Here is a 26602-nt window from a genome sequence, read left to right as displayed (position 1 = left end):
AAAAAAAGTAAATAAACATGTATGTGGTGCGGCATGATTCGTTGTTTGAATGAGACGGCAGCTATTATTGTTTCTGGGCTTGTTTTCTTGAACTGCCTTAAGTGGATATTAGAAATCTAGGTTATCAGTTTTCAGGGAGACATGGGCCAAACTATCTCAGAGTAAAAGAGGGCCAAACTGTTTTCTGAATATTCTCTGTCCCCTAACAATGAGCCTGTGCTCTGCATAAACAGTATTGCTCCAACAACATTTTTCAGTCCTCAGCCATTTCTAGGGCAAGCTTGGACCCCTGGGAGTTTACAGAAATATCCACAATATCAGAGTGGCTGGCTTTTTCTGAGGCTCACCTTTGCTGTTTCCAAGGGGCCACAAAAGTCAACTGGAGCTGCTTGACGTCTAACAACAGATTTTTGGAATTGGCAGCACTTTGCACCTTTTGTTTTTGTAACTCAACGAGAGTTAGCAACATTTAATAGGAGTTTCATAGATAAATCACACAGTGTTTGTTGAAACACACTATTCTGTAAATCTAAGTGATCTATTTAGATTCTATATGATGATAGTACCATGAGCACACACAACATGTAATACTAACCAGAAATAAACACCCTTTACCCAAAGCCAAAATCTCCCTTAAAATCAAAGTTTCACATTCACACTGTGCCATTACTGTAATCTGACATGAAAGCTTGAGGTGATTTTCCGTGGACTTTGATACACAATCTGGTTTAGAACATTTAACTGCTTTGCCAGAATTATCGATGGTAACTTTTAAAATGAGATGAACAAGCGCACACTGGGGTTCTTCTGGGTTTTATTCGATTTAAGGGTCCATAAAAACTAAAATTAGATTTGCCTGTCTCAAGTTTATAGATCAAATTCCACATGTTCAGTAGATCTCCTGTAAAAACGCAAGAATGGCAATGAGTTTCCTAAACATTGCTGAGTGGCAGCCAAACACACCAAGAGCATGTTCTTCATTTTCCTCCCAGCAGTCATCTGAACAACTTAACAGTACTACAGGGCTCATTTATGACCATCAGTTATAAATGTTTCAACTTTAATTTAATTTTTCTTGTCAGTTTGGTAAGTTGAATGGCAATAAATACTGGAGTGCCCATGATCCTTATGAGCAATTGTTACTGAGACCACAGGCAACGTTTTAGCATTTAAACTTTTTGGTACTTGAAGCTGATTCACTGTATCTTCTAAAAATGTTGCCAGAGTTTTGTACCTGTGTTTTTATTTAATTTTGTCAATGCAGTTTCCTCCCTATTTAAACTGATGGTTCAGTCACATGAAATTGTCTCACTTTGCATCTCTACTGTCTCTGTTCTTCATGTAAATCCTGTTTTGGGAAAACTGAATGATTCTTTGAAAATATGTAAAATTAAATAAACAAACAGATATTTAAAAAGAATACACAAATGGTTGGTCTTTAATTCCAAAATCAAAAACATGCACAACACACACTTTTATTGCAACACTGACCACTGTTCAGTGCACAAGTTAATCTCTGCTCATACTGTAAGATCCAGCCAACAAATAAGGAGACAAAAAGCTGTGTCTTTAAATCTCTGAAGGAACAGGATGTCATCAGTTGTTTGCAAAGCCTTTGACAGGTTGATAAGCAGGGCAGCGGTAATGCTTCCTGTCAGCTGTATTTACAATAGCAGTTATTACCAGGTAAGTAGCTGTAATACTACTACTGTGAAAAAGGACTATTTCAAAAGGATACATTGAATTCTAATGAGGAGGAGTGAATGAAATCTGAGTGCGATTTCATTTTCCTTTAACTTTTTGTTCAAACAGCGATTTTCTGATTGATGTTTGTGTTTCAAAAAACAAACAAACAAACACTGATAGTCTGCAGTAAAGCAGAAAAACCCTTACAGTCCTGCAGCGTGTAACTTTTGAACACTTGAAATGTCAGGCATAGCACAGCAAATTAGTAATATCCTGTCTGTGTGTATGGCAGCAGGAAGTTAGAGATACATCCTCCCCTCTGGCTGAAGGGAAGGAAACAGTGTGAATGCAGAGAGGATGTCACTGACCTCTCTGAAGAGAGTCAAGGCTTGACCTTGAAGCCTAGCTGACTAAACACAGGACTTAAATCACTCAGGGCAGGACATGGATATCACTAGGACAGTTCTCTTATGATCTGATATTGCTATTGTATTATACTGTGTGTTTCATAATTACTTATGTAGGCCTTTAAAAAGAAATATAAAAATACAGGTTGTTGAAATTTGCATTAGTTTGCTATTTAAGCAGCTATGATTTTACACTATTTTCAACTGAAATAAATCGGTTGGTGCCACTTTATTCTCAGTTTATAAATTGAATGCAGTATCAGTAAGTTGATACAGATGAAACAGTGACAATTGACTAAATCTGCATTATGTGCTCAACTAGTTCAACAGACATACGCCTTAAAGACAAGCCTATACCCATCCCACAAAACCTAACATGCTACATATGTCAGATCATAAAGGTAAGACGCAACTTCCTGGATTTATGAGCCTACAACATGGAATAAAACCATTTGGTTTTTATTATTCCATTTACTCTTAGCCGGACCACAAAGTGGTTCTGAGAGCCTGTTTTATGTATTCAGCTGCCTTCCCCTCAACAAGCATGTGGAGCCGCTTAAATAAACCATCAACCAGAGCACAGCTGCAACAACAACCGATCGATCGGAGGCAGGTTACCGTCTGAACACTGCGCCGCCAGCACGCTGGCTTCAGCAGGTGGGGTGGGAGTTGTAATTTGCTGCCGAAGGGCTTATGTGCCTGCCTGACTTCAGAAAAACTGTAACTTGTGCCTCCCTTGATAGATAGCCATGAAGGCTGATAGAATGTGTGTGTTTGGGAGAGATTTGCCGCTGTATAAACAATCGACTCCCTACCTTCCACAACATCTGGGAACTCTCAAGTATTGAGGCAGAAACAAATAACCAGGGACTTGTTAGTTTCTGATTAGATTTTAAACAACTCATCATGGCTCATGGAGTTCCCCTGACTGCGCTGCGTGGCCAGTCATACAGGAATACACAAGAACAAAAAAAACACAACGGCAAGACTAAAGACAAATGAACATGAAGGGCTCATCAGTATCTGACATGCGCTCTCAGGAAATATAATAAACAACATGCTTATATGTGTTTAATGCTAGAAGTGAATGGTTTTCTACCAGTTTTTTTTTTTTTTTTTTTTTTTTTATTTTAAAAAAGGCCTTTTCTGGTTATAACAATACAAGTTCTGCAACTGCTTTAAAGACGGGGGCCTGACCGGCTTGACAAAGGTGGCAATCTCACAGTGGCATTTACTTTCCTGAATTCTATGTTCTTACTCTCCTTAATCTCCTCGTTCAAACAAAACAAGCAGCATCAGATTCTTCTCCCCGTCACTCAGCTCAGTCATGTTTGCCAGCTCTTCTTGAATGAAGACCGGTCACATTATCAGTAATCCTCTTGTCTATCTTATTCTAAAGTCTGGATGAGCACTCTGAGTAAAGTCTGGACCTTTCGTTGGCTTAGGAAAAATAAAGGAATTCCTGTTTGCAGGACGAATGTCTTCCATTCCTTGCAATAAACTGCATAAACTTTATCACTCTGCGTTGGATGTATCAAACTAAATCTGCCTCACACACCTTGTTGTACTTTTCCTGTGGATCTGCTGTCTGTCCATACATTCCACTCAAGTTTACACATATTCTCTCACTCCCTTTCATGCACACATAAGATCACACAATCGTGTCGTCTGCAGCTGAACTTTTGCACTGCAGCAAGAGGCAGGTTCTGCCCCTGCAAATCCGGTTGCTAGACAATCTAAGCCAATTACAGTATGGGGGCAAATGGTTAACCTCTATAATATACATTTCCCAGCCTCCTCCTTTGAGCTTGCTTGTCATCCCCGGAGCAGAGTTATGCACCAGGGCCCAGTGTCCCAGGCGACCCAGTTTGAATTGGCTCAATTCATTAAGCCAGGACCCGTGCACAAGCCCGAGTTCACACGGCGAAGACACTTGCAGCAAACAGCTGCTGCACATTCCTGATGGGAGGGCCAGGCAGATGTCCAAGGAAAATCAAAGGGAGAGACAGGGGAAAGTTTATGAGCCAGCGTTTGCCAACCTCAACGAGAAGCTCTCCATCCCCTCCTCAAAGACAGGGTGCAGCTGGCGGAACTCGCGGCCCTGTCCTGTTTGGGGCTCCCCTGGCTCTCCCTCTCCCACTCACAACACTGCAACAACTCAACATGCTGACAATATCAGTTGTCTCCTCAGTGCTCTCTGCTTGAACCACAACCACTCTGGCACCAGCAAAGGTACTCTGGCTGAAGGGTTGGAGTCATCATTAAATTTTATTCCTTTGACATTATTACAGTGAACCGATTCATTGTTCGACAGCAAAACAAATCAACAAAATAAAAGTTAAGAATGTGCAGCCTTTAGAAAATGGGAATAAAAAATGAGTGCACACAGTTGCTGTGAACATTTTGTTTGGCATCTGCTTAGAATTTGAACACATTTAGTTGTTTAGATTCATTTGGATTTGATAAGAGTAAGTCAAGGATTAGATGCCAGCAGATTTTAAACGTCTGCAATTTATCAGTGACCCAATACACATCTTTTGACACATCAATGACCCAATACACAAGTTTTTTTGACCATGTAATGACAACTTTGAGTCTTTGATAAAATATCATAATTTCTCATTGTGACTTGTCTCATTGTTTTTCTCAAAATGCTCATAATTGGGGAACACGTGCTTATTTTAATGCTGCTTTTACACAAGCCACTAATGTAAACAAACACTCTTGTTTGTGTCTGCTTAGGATTTTAAATCATGTCGTTTAGATTATTCATTTCACTTTTAATGATAAAGTTAAGTGAGGATAAGGATGCACTGGATTTCAGCTGCCCAACATGTAATATTTTGACCATTCAAATACAGTCATATGTCCAAACATTATTTGTGAGCTTTGAAAGGAAATAACTAATGATGAATTAGTGTGTTCCTCAAATGATCATAATTGAAAGCATATGCCTATTGCTTTTACAGCTGCATTTACAAAATGTACCAATGCAAACAGGCCTTTTACAGAACCAGAAAGCAGTGGTGGCATTTATTCTGAAAGTGACAACAGGTTCCAGTGCTGCTGTTGTGGATTTTGGTGGTGGGACTAGAGTCGCTCTGCACATGGATCACGGCTCGCTCCTTTGAAGACAACTCTCAAATACCACAGTGCCTGCAGCACTGCACAGTCCACTCATTCATCACTTTACAAACAAGGACAGGAGCATGGTCATGCTTATACTTCTCTCTCTCTGATACTTTTTCTTTGTCCTGCATGCCACCTCCTAACCCACAACTGTCTAAGCTCTATCCCCCTCCACCACCACCACCACCACCCCCCCCCAACCCCCCCACCCCACTCATCTCCACCCCTGCGAAACTGCACACAAACACAGCGGGATGCCAGTTGTAATCACTGTTGGACACAATTTCAGGGACAATTTGAAGACTATTTATTATCCTTGGTCAATATAAAAAGGGGGACAAGCACTTTGTGGATATTCATTTGCAATCTATTGACAGGTTTATAAATGGATCACTGAGATAGTAAATACTGTACATGTGTAGTCTTTGTGCATTTTTCTATTTTAAATCTCATTTTAAATTAAATGAATTCTTTACATTCTTCCAATTTGTCACTCCAATACACTTTGAATTTTAATTACACTGTGAAAGATGTGCTCACTTTCCTTTTTAAATGTATAACCTACAGAAATTTACCTCACGCTAGATAATTTATCCATAATGTAAAAACCCAGTCATATAACCAGTGTTTAATCTACAGCGGTGAGTAAGCTGCTGTCTGGTTACTAAATTGAATATGAAGCCTGAGAGAGCTCCCCTGGGAAAAAAAGTGATAAAACTACTGGTAAATGGTGGTGTATCCATTCGTAGCCTCTTCAGATTAGGTGGATGGGACACACTCCCCTCCAGGGGAAAGTTCCTCAGCAGGGCTCCAGGTAACACAAACCTCTTAATCACACATGACCTGGCAGCTAAGAGAGAGTTAAGCAGCAGCATGGGGCCTCCCATAGTGTTCCTTGCCTTCCTACAACATCATTAGCAGAGGCGCATGGCCTGCCTGCATCCACCCCAGTGTTTACAAACACCATCATGCCAGAAAAACTGCGGCTTATTTTAGAAATTTGTTTATGATGAATTTGAGAGCCTTATAGCGCAGCGCATGCTAAACTATCTGAATCAAATAAATCCCATTCTAAGCCAAGACTTTGGTGTAAACATTCGTAATCTGCCGTGCCAAATGCGACTGCAGCTGTACCGTGCCAGTAATAGTCAGTTCTGACGAAACGCAGTTATTGTTTTTCAGCGGCAAATAAAAAACCATTACTAACACGTAATCTTTAATGAGGCCCTTTACGGCTGAAAAACAGGGTGTTTGCTTGTGTTTGTACGGGGTCGTATTGTATAGATGTCTCCTTCAACATAGGTTTAGTGCAGCACACACACAAGTTCATTTATCAAAGTGAACTTTTAAGGGGAAAAACATCCTGAACAGTGGTTGAAGGTTTATATGTCATCAGCCATTAGAGCGACCCAGGGTGGTGCTCAACTTAGAGGAAAAGTCTGTGTGTCCTTGGAAAAAGCTGACAGCGAGCCCTACAATGTTTTAGTAGAAGAGTCTATAAATATAACATATAAGTAGGTACCTTGAGAATTTTATCTGCTGGGTATGATCATCACAAAAGCTCCTGTATTGAATTATCTGGATTACAAATTTTATAAATTTTTTATAGAAGAAGAAGAAGAAGAAGAAGAAGATATAGTATGCTGTTCTTTAATTACTGCAAAATGGTTTGTTTTTGGTCTTGTTTCTCTTTATTAATTCAAAAGTTAAATCAATAATTGAAAGTTGAAATAATGCTTTCACTTGGCAACCAATAGATATATAAACTCTCACCAAGAGAGTCTACTGAACAATACATTTTTTTCACAATGTTGGAAGGTGAGAATGTTTTTCTTTTAATAGTGAGTTAGTATATGGATTACGCCCGATGGAAAGACATCCCAAATATGTATTTGTAGTAACCATTCAAACAGCGAGTGTAGTCAGTTAATTTGAATTATTCGTATTTTTACTACACTGCAATAGGGCTAAATGTAAAATGTTAATCTGTACAATAAAAGATCCAGTATATAACACATCATAGCAGAGATGGCAGGAGTGTAGTTACTACTGTTCCCTGACTTATGTGGAAACAACAATACAGTATCAGCACCATATGGAATCTGATAAAACTGGGAAGACAAGAGTTCACTTTTTTTTTCTCTACTGATTTTTAATGAGAATTTGTTTTCTGTAACTACTGTAATCTTTACAGCTCCATATCAACACTCCCTTGTTTCAGCAATCCACAAGAGCATCCATCTTAAACATGCTTTGACACATTAGTGGTCACTAGCTTGTGTTGCTCTTGGCTTGGCTAACTTCTGCGCATCGTTATTTTTATGTTGATTAATGTGTACTGTCCCTAGAAAATGAACAAATACACATGTATAACTGATGATATTCCCGAAGTGTAAATGTTTAAAAATGTTTTAGTGCAACGTCTGCTGTAAACCACAACATCGGTTTAATGGCGTCATCTTACATTATAATAGTTAGATCCATTGTTGACTGATGAGGGGGTGTAGTAACTACTTACTGACATTTGATGATATGATGATATTAACATACATTAGTATAATAAAACATATTATCACGAACAGTGCAGCTGCATGAAGATTATGTTTAAAAATCTATTTCTTCAACACTTTAACTTTTAACTCTACCATAATGTAATTGCCAAAATTCAAAGTGCATGGCTTTGGCAAAAAGATTTTGCGAGGGGCAAAGGCTAAAGGTGGTCTTTAAGACCTGGGGCAGTTGGTCCATGAGCTGGAATGCAGAGGGAGGCTTGTAAATTAGAGACCTAATGAAAACTCTCTGGTGTCCAACTGAGGCAATCATCTGGTTAGAATCAACCAGTTATTCCACTAATTTCCCCACTGCTCGCTCCAAGCCCTCAATGCCTAATTTAGAAGAAAAGTGCATGTTCCATTTTACACACCTGCAGTTTCAACTCAAGACTGTGATCCCTTGTCTTCACTTTTTTGAAACCTGGGAAAACAATAAACCAATGTGACAAAAATCTGCATATCTTAAAAAAACATCTGTACCGATAATTAAGTTGTAAATAACTGATTAAAAAATACAACTTTTCACATTTGCAGCATTTTTTACTAATTTGTCTAGCTCGTTTTTTTTTTTTCTTTTTACATATTATTAAATTGTGTCTTTGAACACTCACACAAGTAATGGTATAAAATGTTTTTATTTAATATTTTAAAGGATTAGTACATTGTAGGATAAGTAGTTACCTGACACTAGATCTAAAACATCTCTCCAAAGACTTGGTCACTACCTTCCTTGGAGTTATTCAACCTTTCACCCACTGGGCCCCCCGAATCTGACCTTTAACCAGATGCCATTTGCTTAAAATCTCCCTGCCAGTTTCAACCTCTGGAATCTGCAACACATTATAAGACGAGAAGGGAACAAAGGCAGTAGATTAGAGGCCAGCCCAGTTATTAGTTTGCTGATACAGTTTTACAAGGGTCAAATGCAATGATAGGGAAAACAAGCTGAGGAAGAAAAGCTGTCTCAGACGCTTAAACTAAAGGCTCGTAATAGAGCTATAGACATCTTCATCATGATGATGCAACTGCTCTCTTAAAAATAAAGGAAAACATTTGCAGTTGGAAAGTAGCATTCATGTAATATAGAAAGGTTGTATATGTGCACATCTGCAAGTCGCAAATTTTATGTGATGACAGCAAACAGTCTTTTAGTGCCTAGCAGCGCTGTTGCATGACTGTGTTTAGTCTATTTCTCTTTCCAGTGGCTACATATGGTCTGAATATCGAATTATAAATTTCTCCTGTTTTCACTTCTCATCTTTGCTTACTTTAAATGTCTTTGTGGATTTTGATCCCCCTCAATCTCACATTATCTCAGTTAGAAAGTGTGTTTTTACCAGGGAGGGCGGCAGTGAGTGGAGGTGCTGATGTATTGAGCAAAGTTGCTTGTCTTTGCTGAAAGCTTTTGTTTCCTGGGGCTCTCTATTCATCACAAAGCCTTTGGTGGGAAGAGACATAAAGACAGGCTCTGACCCTGGTGTGAGCCCTTTGACCTCTGTGAACCCAAGGGGACAGATTTTCAGCAACTGTGCAATCACTATTAGTTGACCGCAGGGTCTGTAGTGGAAAATGGCTGGAGCCAGACAAAATGAATGGAGGGACATGGTGGGAAAATCTGGTAATTTATAGAAGTTGAGAGTCTATTTCAAAAGAGGTGATGGTGGATCAGCTGACATGTGGGGTCAAAGGTGATGTTTGGGCATGATTTCCTGCCTGTGTTACTGTAACATCTGTGTGTTAAGAGACGTCTGGGACCAAAGCATTTTGACCCTCAGGGGCATAATCGTGAAAAAAAGAAAGTAAACCCTACAGTTAAGATTGCTGATGTCAATGACCACATTTGACATAAAGCCCTCCAGAGCTGCTTGTGACAAGATAACATCCTCACCCCACTGGTAAAAAAAAATGTCTTTGCTTTCAACTATTTCTGTGCATTTAAACAATTTAACGGTTAGTGCAGCATTAAACAATTTTTGAATAAATTACTACCAAAACTTTCATTACTCCACTTCATTAAATTCACTTTTAAAGACAAAAGACTCTCCTGTAAAATGACTCTGGTCATACCTCTCCTATGAGACTGGCTGTGATAAAGTGGATCGTTTTGGCTCTTGCACTGTCATCTACAAGTGTCCAAGTAAAGAAATACTGGGAGTCCCCAGCCCCAGGGCTAGCCATTAAGCAAATTGGCCTCTCTAGACCTATAGCTGTGTCACTGTCCGTGACGAGCTGCCACCTATTTGACCCAGGGATAGGAGTCCAGTGCTGACCAGCAGCTGTTCTGGGGGCTTGTCTTTCCAAGCCTGGGAAGTGGTTCCTAATTAGCCTCCCACACCCATAAATGTGTCCAGTAGGTCAGTCACTCCTCGCTCATTGATCGCACTGATGCGGTCCGTGCTGAGGCTTGACTTAAGCTCCTTCATCAAAACGAATGAGAGGCAGTAGGTGACACAAGCAGTCTGCATGTGTCAATAAGAGCCTCAGAGGTAAACTTCCTATTGGAGCTAATACATCAGTTAGCTGACACTGTAGTTTTATAGATTTACAATATCCAAAACAGGAAAAAAAAAAGGTGTTGATTAATTTAACATGCGATATAATCTTTGATTATAGAGGTGAAGCAGGATGAAAACAGTATAATTTTTGTACTGTTTCTATCGTTGCTGGTGTTCTCTGTAGATTTATCTGTAATGTCCTATTACAGACATCATGACCGGGTCAATACTTCAGCAGTAACAACCGCTGGTTATGACGGTAATGATAAATGGATGGAGCTACACTCGAGCCCGAGCACAATATCTTCTCTGGCATGTCAGACATAGGGTTCTCTTTTATCGAAGTCACAGGAAACAAGTCTTGAGGGCCTGCCCCTCCACAATCACTCCTCCAGATATTTTTCTCGTCCTTTTCTACCCTCCATGAGTTGTTTTTCTTTCATTTAGCTGGCCTCCACCAATAAAAATGCAAGCCAATTTTCCAGCGCATTAACCCAAGAGATCTTTAATACACAAGAGTTTTGGTGCAAAGGGGACGGCAAGGCCTCATGGAAAGATGGATGGGCCTGCCGACTAAGAGTGGGCAGTTTTCCCACTGCCCTGGTCTCAGCTTGGGACAAAGGCCTCATTGAGTGTGATGCTTGACATCAGCATCATAAACTAGTCATTGCTACAAAGACTCTGACACTTTAAAGTACCAGCTACTGCCGCTTTCTTTTCTCTCCTTGTTGCAGCATTGCTTAGGCTAATCACGTCACTGGCAGTAGTTCCTTTTTTTTTCCGCAGATGTCAACACAAAGAGTTTAAATGTAAAATAATGGTAAGAAGAATCACTTATGAGAGTTCCACTTTCCTTTCTTTGAAAAATACTAAAACAGACAATCTGCAAGATTCCATCTTATCTTGATTCTGGTGACACCTTTGGTGATAAGCAGTCGCTGCTTCGCTGTTGTGCCCACACTAGTGTAATATAACAGTAATTACGAGGTGTAAAAATATGTCTCTTAAAGTTGTATTTTCTCCCAGTTTTTATTAGAAAAATCACTAAACCTGTAAGTGCATCACTTCCTCACAGACACATTGTCTTTGGGGAGGAGCAATGCTCTTACATTAAGCATAGTAAATATTACTGTACCTTTCATAAATTGTGTATAAGCTCATTGACTATTATATCAAAAGGCAAAATGAAGGAATGTATATTATCAGTTTAAGCATCTGCAGTAATTGGCTTGAGGCCATATGACCATGGGCATTGTGTATTAGTAAAATATTAGATACAAGGTTATTGTCTAGTTTGGTGTATACATCTCTCACTGTTGCTACATTTAACATTTCCAATATTATTTTAACAGAGAGGGATTATGCAACTGGGGAAAAAAACAGCTCAATAACCTTAAAGTCATGGCATCAATAAGACAAGGAGATATGAGTATGCCCGTGTCAATGGAAGTCTGATCCTCAAACATGATGTCAGCTCAAAGCCAGTTTCAGATTCTCAATGTCATGGAAAAAGGCAAGGGTGCACTTTAATAGATTAAACACCGAGAGCCAGACAACTGCGCTGCCAAGGAGGTGCTGATGGATGCAGTCGCATTTAATATGAATTCATGCTTGATTGCAACAAAAAGTAAGGACCACACGGCCTGAAACGTAAACAGCAGAGAGCAGATATTTTAACATCTTTAGCTTGAGGAAAAAACAAAATAAAATACAGCATTTATTAGAAAATATAGCAACATTAGTTAGTCAGTTGCTGCCATAAAACATTTGCAGACAATGAAGGGAATTATGAAAGAATGTAAAATTACACTGTGAAATAACATGTGATTAAGATGTCTGATGAAGCATTTTAGAATTAAAATTAGACTAAAATTTGTCATAATAATTGAAAGATGAAGGCAGAAAAAATACAACCTTATGATTACCCACAATTTTTAGCTTTAGTCGTCAGTTCTATGTCTATACTGTCTATCCTTCTCTCTTTCACATTTATCTACATCGTTTTCATTGATCAAATCATTATGATGTTTGACTTCATGCAGTAATTGCTCTCAAGGGGCATAGCTGTAGTGCATAAGGAGACAAAACAGCCAGATGAGAGAATGACAGAAAAAAATGTTTTTTGTGTTTGCATCTGTGAGAGAGAGAGAGTGAAAAAAGGGGGGAGGGGAAGAAGTAGGGGGTGTTGTAGAGTGAGGCTCAGACTGAACTCATATACAGGGAAACAGCTGCTTCACATTGCTAACCCCTGGAACAATGTGAAGATAGTATGTTTAGACAGGTTTGGGCAAGAATGGAGGTCACCAAACCTTTAGGGGAGATGTCAGTCCTTGCTGTCAGCCACTGGAAACACAGTGAAATAACATTAGTTCTCACTGGCATCTACCGCAGTTTTACTATGCTCTAATCCTGCAGGGTAATGTAAGAAGAATTTGAAGAAGAAATTAAATTTCCCTCCATTGGCTCCTGTTTATTTCCTCAGTGAGTTTGTTACAGAGACGCAATTCCTACTAAAGTAGCAGACCACCTGTCACTAATGTTATTCTGCATGGATACAGAGGGCTCCAAGTTCCAAGTCTGATCACACGCCTTAAAGAAGGCAGAGACCTCAAAGAAGTGTGTGACACTATTCATCGTCGTGACTGACAACCTCGCAGCTGCCCCGTCGAGCTATAGGGCGAGGTACTCCACTGTGTTTTTGTCACCTATTTACTCAGGCATGTGTAATTGATCCTTCATGTGTTAGGAAAAAAAAAAAAGAATACTTCAAGGTCTGGAGATTATCATCCTTGCCAGCTGGCTCACATGTTCCTTTGAGTCTATATTTAAATACAGTAAAATGATGAAGAATGACTCGACAAGGAAACCATTACACACTGGCAGCTTAAACATACTGTACAGAGTGGGTGAATACAATAATACAGTATCTCTGAAAGAGTGTACTGTCACTGTCCTGTCATGATTTATGTATATTGCGGTTGTCTGTAAATTAATGTTTATTTATCTTGTTTATTATTTGAAATATTAAAATTATCTCATTATTAAAGTTTAACTTTTTAATATTTTTAAAGAATTTTTTTTGAATGTTTTTTTTTTAGGTAACATTGAAAGTGAATTGTTATGATAAATTCACATTAAACCAGCATCCATGTCGTCCTCTCTTTTGAATGACTACGGTATTATTCTGTTAATAGTTATCTGTCCTCAAGTCCTTGACCTCCTCGAACTGTAAACATGCTTTTTACACCACTCTCAGCACTCTTTGACCAAGGGAGTTTTGTCGACAGTGGGGCCCGGAGATAAGCAAGCAGGGGCTGAACCTGTTCCGGCCTGCACTGCCCTCTGCAGCACCTCTGCTCCACACTCAGTCAAATTTCTCCCAGCGCTGCCGGATCAGATGGGTTAATCTCTCCTGACCCCGACTCCTCAAAAGCACAAGCCTGGCTCTTTTGGACTCAGTCCCGGTGTGAGCGCAATGCAGTGCCATGGAAGTAGACCCCACACACATCCCCCTTGTTCACTGGCACCAGTTTGCAGACTTCAGAACAGTGAAGATAAGGTACAAGAATGTCAGGAAGTCTGACACCAATGAGCGGTGTGGTAAACAAACAGTTGCAGACGTCTGCCCGCATCCCCTGCCTCTTAACGACCTTCAATTCCACCCTTTTAAATGTCAAGCTGTGAAATATGGCTCTTTGGTAGGGGTATTATTTTTCAAAAAATAGTGTTTGAATCTGACACCAAATTTTACAAGATGTATTTTATTAGTAAATCATGCTTTAAACCAAATTTAAATTCATATCCTAAGGCAAAGAGTCAGCTTTCAACAAGAAATTCTGAATAATATTATAATTTAATAACTTTTAATTCAGAAGACTAAATAAAATATATGATATCATATAATAATTGCATAACAATACAATAAATTTACAGACAATACTTGTACAATACAAAACTTGTAAAATCAGCTTTGAATGCTAATGCTGTATTTGTCATTTAGCGTCATTTAAAAAGGGGCGGGTATTAATTATACGTTACAAAGCTATAGGATGTTTACACATAGAACTCATCATATACGTGCTGCATAAACCGTCCCACTGCAGCAGCCTGCCAAGCCGGTAAACAACATATCACTCAATACTGTGTGTGACTTGTCCACAGTGGTTGCAGGTAGCACTGAGAGGGAACACTCACAATTATATATGCATGAAAGGTAAAAGGAACAGAGCAGGGTTTCTACTGGGAGACTAACACTCTGATATCCTTCCCGGGTACTTTGATCCCTCTGGTGTAGTGAAGCAAAAAGCCAATCATTCTTAACCACATAAAAGTTAACAGAGCATGGCCTGGTATTTAGCTTTATGTTTATCTGTGTTATTAATGTGGGCAAGAGGAGCGTGGCCTGTCACTGCGGGTCAGATTGACAGGTGTTGAGCTCCTCTGACGCTGTGATTTCACAGCCTCTTTGCTCTCTGCTTCAGGTGAGTGAAATGATGCCTGCTTTAATAGGGGACTTCAGGCTGACATGTGTAGGAGTATCATATGCCTCAACAACAACAATTGTCACACCAGAATCACGGCTTTATACTTTGCGCTTTTCTCCCTCAGAGAATACATAAAGCTGCGATGAATTGTAATTAGTGCGCTGAGGGTTAGAAAAAAGATAATTCGTTGATCTGCTAAACAGGCAGTGCTTTGAGAGGAGATAGTATCTGGGGGGGTGGGGGGGGGTGGAGGGGACAAGTGAGTGGCGGTGGGAGAAAAGAAGATAAAGAAATGTGAGCACGTTTTTACACATTCCCCGAAACCACAGGCAATCCTGATGAAGATGATAGAGGGAGTCTCTGATTAACCATCCGGTAAGCAGGATGTCTGTCCCTGCCAAGGCAGACAAATGGAACTATTGTAATGCTATGACAGTCTTTGATCGTTTCTGCGTTCAGGGAGATATCTTCATCGGAAGTGCTCCTTGTTAAAGCTGTCTCACACTAGCAGACATAAATATTTGCACTGTGTTAGATCCCATGGGCTGTCAATATACAATAATTACATTGAACATATGAGCGCCCTCGGGGAATTTTGAACATTAAAGCACATGATTTATATGTATATGTTTTATTAAGCTCTTTTAGATTTGATCTAAGAGTATTTATATGGCAAATGATGTAAGACTTATATTATACGAATGAATCAAAATAACATATTATACTCATATTATCTTACATTTATGCTACTAATGGGATTGAACTGCAGTGTGGACTTACTGTGTAACTTTTATTAGGCAAACTGACAAACATTAAGATGTTGAACTGTAGACTAATTGACCTATAGCAGACAGCAGAAAACTTTTCACAGCCAGAAGCCCATCTGTATGGTTCCACTGAATATGCATGGGGCTGAGTACGGTCTCGCCTGAGCCATTAATAATCTTGTCATCGGAGCTCAGAACAGAAGTTATTTCCAAAAGTTCTGACAACTCCCTATTACTAAAACCGTCAAAGCCAAAATGAAAGCACTGATTCACTTTTCTTTGGTGGAATTAAATGCTTGGAGACCTTAGAAGGGATCTACCCCACATACATACAAAGCAAACTCTTGGCTGTGTGCAGAGGAGACACTTTTACTCATGGTAGTACAGTATGTTGAAGTATAAATGTGTGTGACTGTGTGTGATTGTACATGTGGAAGCTGCCCTGGCCGTGTGGTGAGCAACTATCAGGAGTGAGAAAGCGGGGGGTAAGAAGACTGACGCAAGGTAGCATTTGCAATTGGGAGGTTTTGGTTTCAGGCTCTCCAGTCATCAATCATCCCGGGCCTATTCTGTTCTTTGACAGCTCACTACAAGGCTTGACATTTAACACTCACGACCCTGGACCAGGCTGTGCTTGAGACCAGAGACTTCAGAAACACAAAAATTGAATAGAGTGACACTTTTCCCCTCTTCAGTAAATGGTAGAACTGAGGCAAAGCAGATACAAATTAATAATTCCCATCTGCAATACACTTCACTCTGGTGAAATTACTGCTAAGGCCCCGTGTTCCCCTTTTGCCCCTTACTCTGACATACACAAAAGAGCTAAATGAGAAAGTCAAGAGGCCTCTAGGCCTATTAGATTAAATGCTAGTATGTTTTTTTTATGTGTAGACGCACTCTATGAACTTTGTGAGAGGCCGCTTTGAAACTTACAACTCACGAAATCATTAGTAGTGTTTTGGAAAAGGGAGACCAAAGATATTTTTATAGCTTAATGTTTCAGTTAGCAATGTAGCATGATGGAATCTGGATGAATTGTACACATTTCAAATTATGAGGGAACATTTCTCTGTCCTTAAGCTGCGTCTGATATTACACTCATTCAAATTTCCGAGGGGAAATGAGCTTATGTTTTGTGACCACATTTGGTTTTCTGCCTTTTTGGGTCAGTAGGTCGCTATAAACAGAGTAATAATATTGAAAAAACACTGCTCTGATAATAACCGACATGACCTGACATCAACTGGATAATGCAGCACTTTGGCCTATAAAATACCAGATTTACCAAATTTGAACAGGCTTTTTTTTTTTTTTTTCAATAAGCACATCTGTCAGTCCAGAGATGTCACAATGTGACCTACCCAAAAATCACAAAAACTGGTTCAGCAGCATTATATAACAAACCCCATGCAACTCTCTCTCCCTTGATCACTCACACATACACACATACACATGTCCCTGACCCATGATAACTCGACAAAGAGCATGCGTTTCGATTTACACTGTTTCTCTCTCAGGCAATACAAGCATGAACCTCACTGTCTTGCTTCCCTCATGGATTTAGTATGTGGACGCCGATAACATCGCCTTAACATCAGCCATATCCATTCACTCTTATGTCAGGGAATTGATAGCTTCTTTTGGATTGTGTGAACCACAGAAAATCTCTTCCATCTTTGTGTGTGATACGCTCTGCTTGCTGCATACTAAACATGTTGCCAGACAACTGGTCATGTCTTAACTGTGAAACTGGCAACTATTGTTCGTGCTGCTATTGAACATGCCTCTAACGACTCCAAGGGCAACCTTTCATCTTGCACAAGGTACCAGGGCTCTTAAACCATTTAGTAGGTTCTTTAAGACATTTAACATCATAAGATAAGTCAGTGTGGTTGGATAGTTTTGACAACTATATAAAAATATAGAAAAACAGTGAAGTAAAAAAGTTTTTTTTTTTTAACTAAATAATGTTAACATATGCATTGCGGTTTGTCCATAAGAATATTTGGCACAAATTTGTTCATGCAGAATGCCACTTGCGTGTCTCTAGAGGATTTCCATCATGCTCCTTAATTTGTCACTTTTAATGTGCGCTGAGAGCCACATGCATGCATGACACACAAGATATGCAAGATGCACACATGTGCATACACACAGGCACATACACACACGAACACACCAGTGCAGATTGCTGTCCAGACGATTGGTTGTGATGTCATCATAGAAAACCTCTTTTCTGAGAAAGATTCATCAGATTATGACCAGAGCCAAGCCTTTCTTGCAACACTCCACTAGCTGCACCATATGGTTGGGTCCTAAAGCCACGGGTGGAGGGTTTAATGACAGAGCGGATGTGCAGTGCACATGCCGAGGGATGTTGGGGGATGGGCTAAAAAAAACACTCATCAAGTCTTTGGCCTGGAAAGGCTGCACAAGGTCAGCTGTGCGGCGGGGGCAGGGTGAGGGAGCCAGACACATGTCTATAACAAAAGGCAGGTGACCACAGCTAAACTTTATATATGGGAGAATATAAGGGTGCACAATAAAATATTTTATCATCCATGATCTTTCGAAATGCTTTTTTTAAATTTGGTATTTCTGTATTCAAATGTGCATCACAGAGCTGACCCGTTTAGCAATTAATAACAACATCTTTCGTCAAATACACGAGGTCGACAGTATAGGGATATCACCAAAATATAGTGACAGAGAGATCCAATCCTCTTGGCAAATATGCACAGCTGCCAGTGTGGGGTGTAGGGATGAGTAAACAAAGATGGACTCATAATTAATGTTTACTAAGGCTGATGCAACTGCATGACATTTCTACTGCTGCACGACTTGTCCACTGACCACAAATGAGCTCTATAAATACTTCCTTAGTCTGACATCTCTACTTTAGAGCTGCAAACATGTTTAAACATAGATTCTGAATTCTTTCACCAACTGTGGCTGCCCAATACCTCACTTTGGCAACTAACTTAATCTGATGTAGAGAAAATAATAATAGTTGGTGGAACAATACTCAGGTTGACTGGACTACATCTGATTATCTGCCCTCCAAACATTATGACTATATATAGTTTAAAGCCCAAAGTTTCAGAGGAAGAAATCACTTTGCTTTTCAGTCAGTACATACCACTACAGACACAGCTTTAGATAATATTAGCCCAGCAGTGGTGAGGTGGGACATGGGGCAGCCTGAGGAGTAAGAAGGCAGGGCAAATGATTGATGGAGTTGTGGTTGGTCTATAAAGGTCTGCAAAGAGTGCTTGGAGATAATCAGAGAGAGGGTGTCTGCAGGCCTCATAACCAGCCCCCCCACCCCACACACAAACATGCGCACACCCACATACGCTGACTCAAGAGAGAGATGAGACGGGAGCTTCCGAATTATTAAGCAGACAGAAGCACTGATGATGAAATTCTGAAGGTCGGGCATAACAAGAGGCACCTTACAAGGGTCATGACCTTTCCCTTGCTGGGTGTTTTGTTCTTTGTACACCCCTCACAACATCACCTTCCCACCTTTGTGTTCACTGGGGGGCAGGTGAGTGGGGGAGTTGTGTTACATCCCTGTTTATCTGTTCATGACCTCTAGCCGGCAATTCTGCACTTGATAAGAGGAGGGCTCGCCTCATAATGTGCACGGCAGCTGATATCAGCCCTGTATCCTTGTGAAATTGATTACCGAGGCCCAGGGAGTGTGCAGAATATAATAAATAGAGATGACACATAAGGCACACATGGACTTGTAGGCTGATGGGTAACACCGCCTCAGCAATTACCTTCTACCCACTTAAAACAGGGGTCATGCAGGGCAGGCTGGCAGTGGAAGGAGTTATGGTTATTTCTTATTTTCTCTGCAGGGTGAGACGCTGTGAAACATCTCTCTCTCTCCCTTTGTGTATGTGTGTGAGTGTGTGTGAGTGTGTGTGTAAGCAAGTGTGTGTGTATATGTATGTGTTAGGCAGTGTGTATGCGACACAGAGAGTTTCAAATGTGTGAGGTTTGAGTGTAAAGGCCGAAAAAGGGTGAAGTCTAGAGATGTTATTTCAATAATGTATTCATGGTCAAGCTATGAATATGAGGCATAACAAAAATATTTCTGTCATACACTTAAAGCTCAGAGTTGAATTGAGTTGCTTAAGCTCACCTGCAGCTTGGCTTATTTCAACAACATTGAAAGATAATTTTGGTGTTGATATATTTGTCCAAAGACTGGTTCAATTTGCTTTTGTTTACGCCTTTCATGATGTTTCATGTGGTATTTCTCATCATGAATATGCTACAAATAAAATATAACCTCACTGGTAAATAAAGTGATTGGGCTAAAAATCCCAAAACCCTGAATAACTGAACTTTAATCATAAAAGCTCAGAGTGAATAGGTGCCACAGAGTAGTGATAAATAAGCTGTAAGAGGAAGCTCCGCTCCTGTTCGGGGGCATTTTTATAACTGCACATCTGCACTACTAAGCTTACAATTATCAATGTATATTTTTCTGTAGATTAAATTAGGATATGAATTGACTTTAATGTCATAGTAATGGCAGATAGATAGATAGATAGATAGATAGATAGATAGATAAATAGATAGATAGATAGATAGATAGATAGATAGATAGATAGATAGATAGATAAATAGATAGATAGATAGATAGATAGATAGATAGATAGATAGATAGATAGATAGATAGATAGATAGATAGATAGATAGATAGATAGATAGATAGATAGATAGATAGATTTTGTTGATACAGTCATCGACATCATTACCAGGGTAAAACAGTCATTATGTTACTAGACAGCATAGTCATAATCATCATTGTTATAATATAATGACTTTCAATATCTCAATATCATCTCATAACATTTACAGTTGAGACATTTTCTTAATCATCTTTAATCTTCATGCCCTTTATTATGCCACCAGCCGCCTAGTAACTGTTCCCGCATCCGCAGAGAGACCATAATCACTCTGGTCGGCATCAGATTTGAAGATGCCAGGGCGGTTTTTCCTGTCATCAAGTACTGCTAATAAACTGTTCTGTTGCACTTGCATCACGTCCCTCAAAACAAAAACAATTATTATTTCCATGACTACTACTCACTATGTTGTTGGTGTAGGTTGCACAGTAGATGATCTGTGATACTTGTGTCATTGCATAATTAGATTCCAATGTATTCATTCAAAAGTTTTATTGTAAGCTATCAAACATGAAAATTTGGTTACAGCTGACATGTCCTGCCAAACAATTTGCAAAATAAACATATGAACACAGACCTGTGTAGGTAGAAGAGGAAAACATTGTTTCTCTCTGATTTTAATCATCTATGTGATGCATTTTATTCTCTTTTATCTATCACATGCTCCTCTCTGTTTCAGACAACACCAGATGATCATTTTAAAAGACAGGACAAATGTTAACAGGATGTAGGTTTTCCAAAATTATTATCATAAAACAGGCTGTATGAAACACACACACACACACACACACACACACACACACACACACACACACACACACACACACAGGGTTATGAAAAACAGGCCAACCTGTTAAGATGACAACAAATTGTGTGATTGGGTGAGGAGAGAAATGCAAATTTCTCAGCTGTTAAAATTCTAATATTTTGGCTGATTGATACGAAAGTAAACACATTTTAAAATCAGAACAGTAACAAAGTAACACTCTGATGAATAACACATTACTAACCAAGGCTGCAAACAACACATTGTGCTTTGAGCTGGTTGTTGTGTTTAAAAAGAAATCTCTGACAATATAGCCGATTGTGAACAGCACATTTACTGCGCCCAAAAGAGAATGTATCTATTCATGTTCTTAAAGTTTCCACCTGAGATATCTCAGCCAGCGTGGTGCATAATGTATGTTTAATTTCAAATACAGGCTCTCCAGTTGCTTAATGTTGGCATAAAGCAGGCCATGTAGATGTGGTGCTTGCTGTTTCGATGAAGAAATCTGAATGGCTGTAAGCTGCCAGGCAAACCTTTATATCTATTTGTTCCACTTGTCTGGCTCTCAATGAGTTTAATCAGCTGAGAAGAAGCCGTGAGGGGGGTGTTGCCTTACCCGCCCATACATTAGAGGGCCCCCCCCCCTCTCCCTGCACCACACACTCACACTCAAATACACACAACCCCACAGCCCCATTCTCTGTGCATCGATGTGAGAGTTGAGGGTCTCCCTCTCCCCTGTTGCCTTACGGATTATCAAGTACACTTCAATTACTGCTGATCGATACACTTCTGGCTGCAAAAGGGAGTGTGAGGGAAATTAGACAGACTTTGGGTATGGCCGTGACTACAAAGCAATGGATTAACACTGATATGCATCTCTTCATTTACATCAGGAATGGGCCCATTCTCCATCAGCATACTGCACTCTCCTCTGAACGGACGCACATTCACATAGGCTTTAAGGGGACTTTTTGAGAGATTGCTTCTTTAAGTGCTGGGCAAGGTGAGGGCAAGCCTGTCATATACTGTAGGAGGATTAAAACCTACTGTAGTCACTACTGGAAAGGAGCCACTGTAACCAGCTTTTCAAACTGAATACAAGAAAAGAGGTCTTGTGTTGAACCATTAATGTCATCACGATAATACTACGTCTTAGTAGGGCTGTCTTGTGTGTGTGTGTGTGTGTGTGTGTGTGTGTGTGTGTGTGTGTCGATGTTGTGCTCCAAATCGGCCGGCACTCATTAAATGATTAAAGGCATATTAATCCCAGAGTGCTTCAACACTAAGATTTATAATCCAGCCAGGTTCAAATATTTGGTGTAAGAGAGAAGAAAGGAGCATTTCCACTCTTTAGAACATGCGTGTCAGCAGATAATACAATGGGTGGCGCTGGTAGGAAATAACGCTGGAGTACTCGTCCTCCTAAACTGAGAGGAAAGGGAAATGAAAGCAGTACTGTGGAAGAGGATAAAAAAGAAGTAAAAGTGTAGGAAGAGATAAGCAGTGGCTGTATCCCCCTGAGGCAGGCTGTGAAGGTCTCCCAAGCACGGCCCCTGCCTCTGAACCCCCTCTAGGTCATCTGCCCCCGCTCTCCCACCCTTCCTCTCTACAGAGGCAGTAAAAACACTCCAACACCTGGGTTCCCCCTCTGCTCCGCGCAAGCTACAGTGCATCACACCTCCGACTACATTTTTCATCCGCAGACAACACAAGCTCGCGCACAGAAAGAAAGAGCGCTTTGTGATTAGGTCTTGACATAAAAACAAAATCTCGTCCCTGATAGGCTATTGCGAAGGCCAAGGCATAATGACTGCCATTACAACATCTGTAAAGAGATTATTATTGACTGCCCTTCAAACATTCCTAAAACATAATGTCATTGATGCTTTTTATTTGCAGACTAAAAAGGCTAAGCGGTTTAATCTCATCTTTTAAGAAATCATCCACATGTTTTCATCTATCTCAAATTAATTAGTGCTACAAATACCATCATGTGCTCTCTGAAGCTTGTGAATCAAACAGTTTGTTTTGGTCACAATAATTTAGACGTGTCTGTCACCAAAGCTTGCATTTACAAGGCCCGCTGAACCATATCCACTTCTCTCATCTCAGGGTCAGAGTCACATTACACATTACTACCCAGAGTGGGAGTTCAGTTTTGCGTCTAAAATGGCCTCCCTCTCCAAATAAAGATGCCTCTCTATTGAAAGCTCCTCACTCCACCATGAATTTGGTCCCCCCCCTCCCTCCCTCCCACTGCAATCTGTCCTGCCAGCTCCCACGGTTTGTCTTTGGAAGTGATCCGTCCCTGAGCGTTGAGCAGAGCCACTTCATGTTCACATCGGCCCCAGAGGCATTCCTGCCTGCCCACTACTCTTGCTTTCTTTTGTCAGCCAAATGGATACCAATTAAATCAACTGTTCTCCAATTAGAATTTGGAAGAATCTATCTTGTTCAGTGTTCTAAATCCCACTGCTTGACTTCTTTCTCTCATGTAGCTGCTTTCCTGGAATCAGTTACAGAGAAAATGAGACTAGTTATTTCCTGCAATAGGATACTCCTGGGTTTCTTTGTTTTTTCTGTTTGCTCAATATGTTAATAGTGCATTTAGTCAAATGTTTATAGGACTGTACACAAGGGACATTATTATGGTGCAAGTCGAGTTGAGGGCAATGGTCACTTCTGGAATAACGAATCAGGACTTTGTTACTAAAAAAAATCCCCAAAACACAACAATCATTAACATTATAAACCGGAGCTTCTGTCTTTTAACTATAAGATTCAAAAGCAGCATTTTTTTCCCCCTCTCACTAAAGAAAATAAGATTAAAAAAAAAGCTATAAATTTCTGCTCCTGGAAACATGCAAAGACACATGAGAAGCATGAAGTCACATTCTGCCCTCAGACAAAGGCCACTATCTGATTAATACAAGGAGGGGCATATCTTACCAAATGGTTTGGACTTAAGCAACGTCATTATTGCCTAATAGCCGTGTTCAGAAAGTATGCCCCATTGTGTTTCATATGACCAGGCAACACCCCTCCTGCCACTCGAAATCACATCCAGCTAAACAAGCCAGCCGGCTTGCTTCCTGTGGAGCAGCGATTCAAATCCCAGGCACTAGTTCAGACCTCCGCAGCCTGCAGCATGCCACCATCCACATGTGAACCGCTCACCTCTTCTCCTACTCCTCCACATACAAATTCATGTTAGTTATGAGACTACTTATGCAAAAACACCTTGGTTTACATTACCTACTTTGGTTTACATTAGCCTGTTGTTAGCTTTAGTGTTCTGTTAAGTAATCAACCCCCCCACCCCTGTAGCTGATTCAGTAACAGAAATACCAATCAAGTCCTCCTGAAATGTAAAGACAATAAAGTGAGCTACTAAATGAGGCAAATGTGTTCTCCCTAATTTGCTTGTGATTTATCGAAACATAATTAGTCCTGATGGAACAACATAGATGTGTATGCACAAGTAGCGACGCCAATAATGATAATTTAGTAACTTTCAGATCATAATAGGTAGATGAACACTTAAGTTCACATATTCAATTCTGCCTTCCATTTTTAGGTGCTTCCATTATTATTATCATTATTATTTTTTTAACTTTAATAATATCGAATCACAAAAGGATAGATGTGAGTGATTGTCAGACTGTTTTAATCAATACAACTTATTCAGCTGTTCCCTCCATGAGGCTAATATGTAAATAGTGTTGCTTGGACACTTCTAGTTTTGGATGTTTGACGGCCCCCTACTTTTACTTTGTTATGCTTATCTGCTTTAAGAATGGAGGCTTATTGTGTCTGAACAATGGAAGCCTTTTTATGTCCATCACTGAACAAAGATGGCATCTGACATTGTGCAACAACACAGTAAACTATTTCAAACTGCAGCATGAGATTTTCTCTCTAGAGTTAAACAGCATTTCTTATTTCTGTGTCTACCTCTTAAAACTTCTACAGTTACATCAGGCTGAAATCCCTCTGCAGTTCTATGCATCTTAGTGATGCTACCAAAGCAATAAGACATCAAAAATGTACATTTTGTTTAGCAAACATCTTACTGCCATCCCACAAATAAGTTAGCAAGATTCAGATCTATACATTTTTAATAAATACATATTTTTACCCTATTGGTTACAACTGGAAAATAAAATGAGAAGTCTGGTCGTTATCTGAGTAAGATATAACCTTATTTGGTCTTGGTTTCATCATGTTGCTGCATCATTTATCCTCTTTTTCTGTACTCACATCTGGCACTAACCACATCAAGAGTGTATTTTTTTTTAGAAGGTATTTTGTTACAGAGCTAATAAAAGAGGTTATGTTAAAACATTAACTGATGCAATGAAGTAAAATATTAGCTCATTAGCTCATATTTTGTGCAATTTACCAAATAGCTTCAGTTATATTGGACTCAAGTATTTTGTAAAAGCAGTAGTTTGCTGTATGGAAATATGACTGAAGAGTTCTTGAGTTTTTACTTTGAAACATGACCATTTCTAATGGCTCAATAAATTTTTCATGGGTCAGTTCTTAACCCCTAAAATCGACATCAAATATATGATGTCTGCTCTGTATAGCCTGTCGCTGCATTTTCACACAATGCTTTGAATGTAATGTTGACAAATCAATATATGTTATCCTATTCTGATAAAAAAAAATTGCCGGTTGGTTAATAGATGTGCTTTCTCCTTTTTCAACACTTACCGACCCTCAACCTCAGAGTTGAACTTCTAAATCCCTCCAGTCGGGAAACCATCTGAGTGCGCTCTTAATGAATGCCAAAATACAGCACTTGTTATTCCAGCTGTTGATACAGGCAGGTTACTGAGTGCATAAACACAGGGAGTACATAATTTTCACTCTTCAAAGTAGCTTGATTTATACCATAGAAAACAGAATTAATATGCATAATTTGTATCACATGGAGAACATTTCCAAACATTAGTGCTAGAGTTACATTACAATACTATGCTATTGAGTCGCCTATATAAGCAGCCACTGCCACCCACAGTTTAAAACCTGACTCACTGTAAGGTAAATAAAGGAACAATCACAGATTTTTTTTTTCCACTGACTAATTCCAGAAGAAGAAAAAAAGAAAAACAATTAAAAGTCCCTTCCCCTTCCCATCCAGACTATTCCCACGCATTTTTTGGCAGAGCTCTGCTGATGATCTCCAGAGGCTTTGCTTCTTGAGGAACTTGTCAGGAAAAGATCCACATTTCCCAGGGATGAGTGTGGGTGAAAGTGAGAAGGAAACTGCAAGACAGAGCAGAAGTTTGAGTACAAGCCAAAAAGCGAGAATTAAAAGTGAAAAGAAGAGTGGAAAGAGATAGATGTATTGACAGGGGGGAGACATGGGGTTAAGAATTTGAGGACGGGGCTCAGGGTGCCGGGGATTTGTGATATCCACAGAGAAAGGAAAGAAAAGGATAAACTGAAAAGAAAAAAAATGGCACCTATCTGTCAGGGATCTCGAGCTGACTTTTGTATGTTAAAAGAACTGATGGTATTAAGGATCCAAGAGAGAAATATAGATCCTTTAATATCACTTTTGTTCTTCAAACTGTGACCCACCGAACA

General features: G+C 39.7%; 1 long non-coding RNA gene across 1 annotated transcript in view; it reads right to left on the bottom strand.

Annotated features, from left to right (window-relative positions):
- Positions 1 to 8537: 8537 nt before the first annotated feature.
- LOC130176578 (uncharacterized) overlaps positions 8538 to 26602 on the bottom strand; it is a 140470-nt gene continuing 122405 nt past the window's right edge. Inside the window, exon 3 of the long non-coding RNA XR_008828890.1 lies at positions 8538 to 8604. This is a non-coding gene — a long non-coding RNA (uncharacterized LOC130176578). The remainder of the gene's footprint in view (positions 8605 to 26602) is intronic.

This window comes from Seriola aureovittata, chromosome 10 (genome assembly GCF_021018895.1).
Source record: "Seriola aureovittata isolate HTS-2021-v1 ecotype China chromosome 10, ASM2101889v1, whole genome shotgun sequence".
In the NCBI taxonomy this organism is placed as follows: Eukaryota; Metazoa; Chordata; class Actinopteri; order Carangiformes; family Carangidae; genus Seriola; species Seriola aureovittata.
The sequence above is the reverse complement of the archived record's forward strand: the minus strand, read 5'-3'. Positions and strand labels throughout refer to the sequence as shown.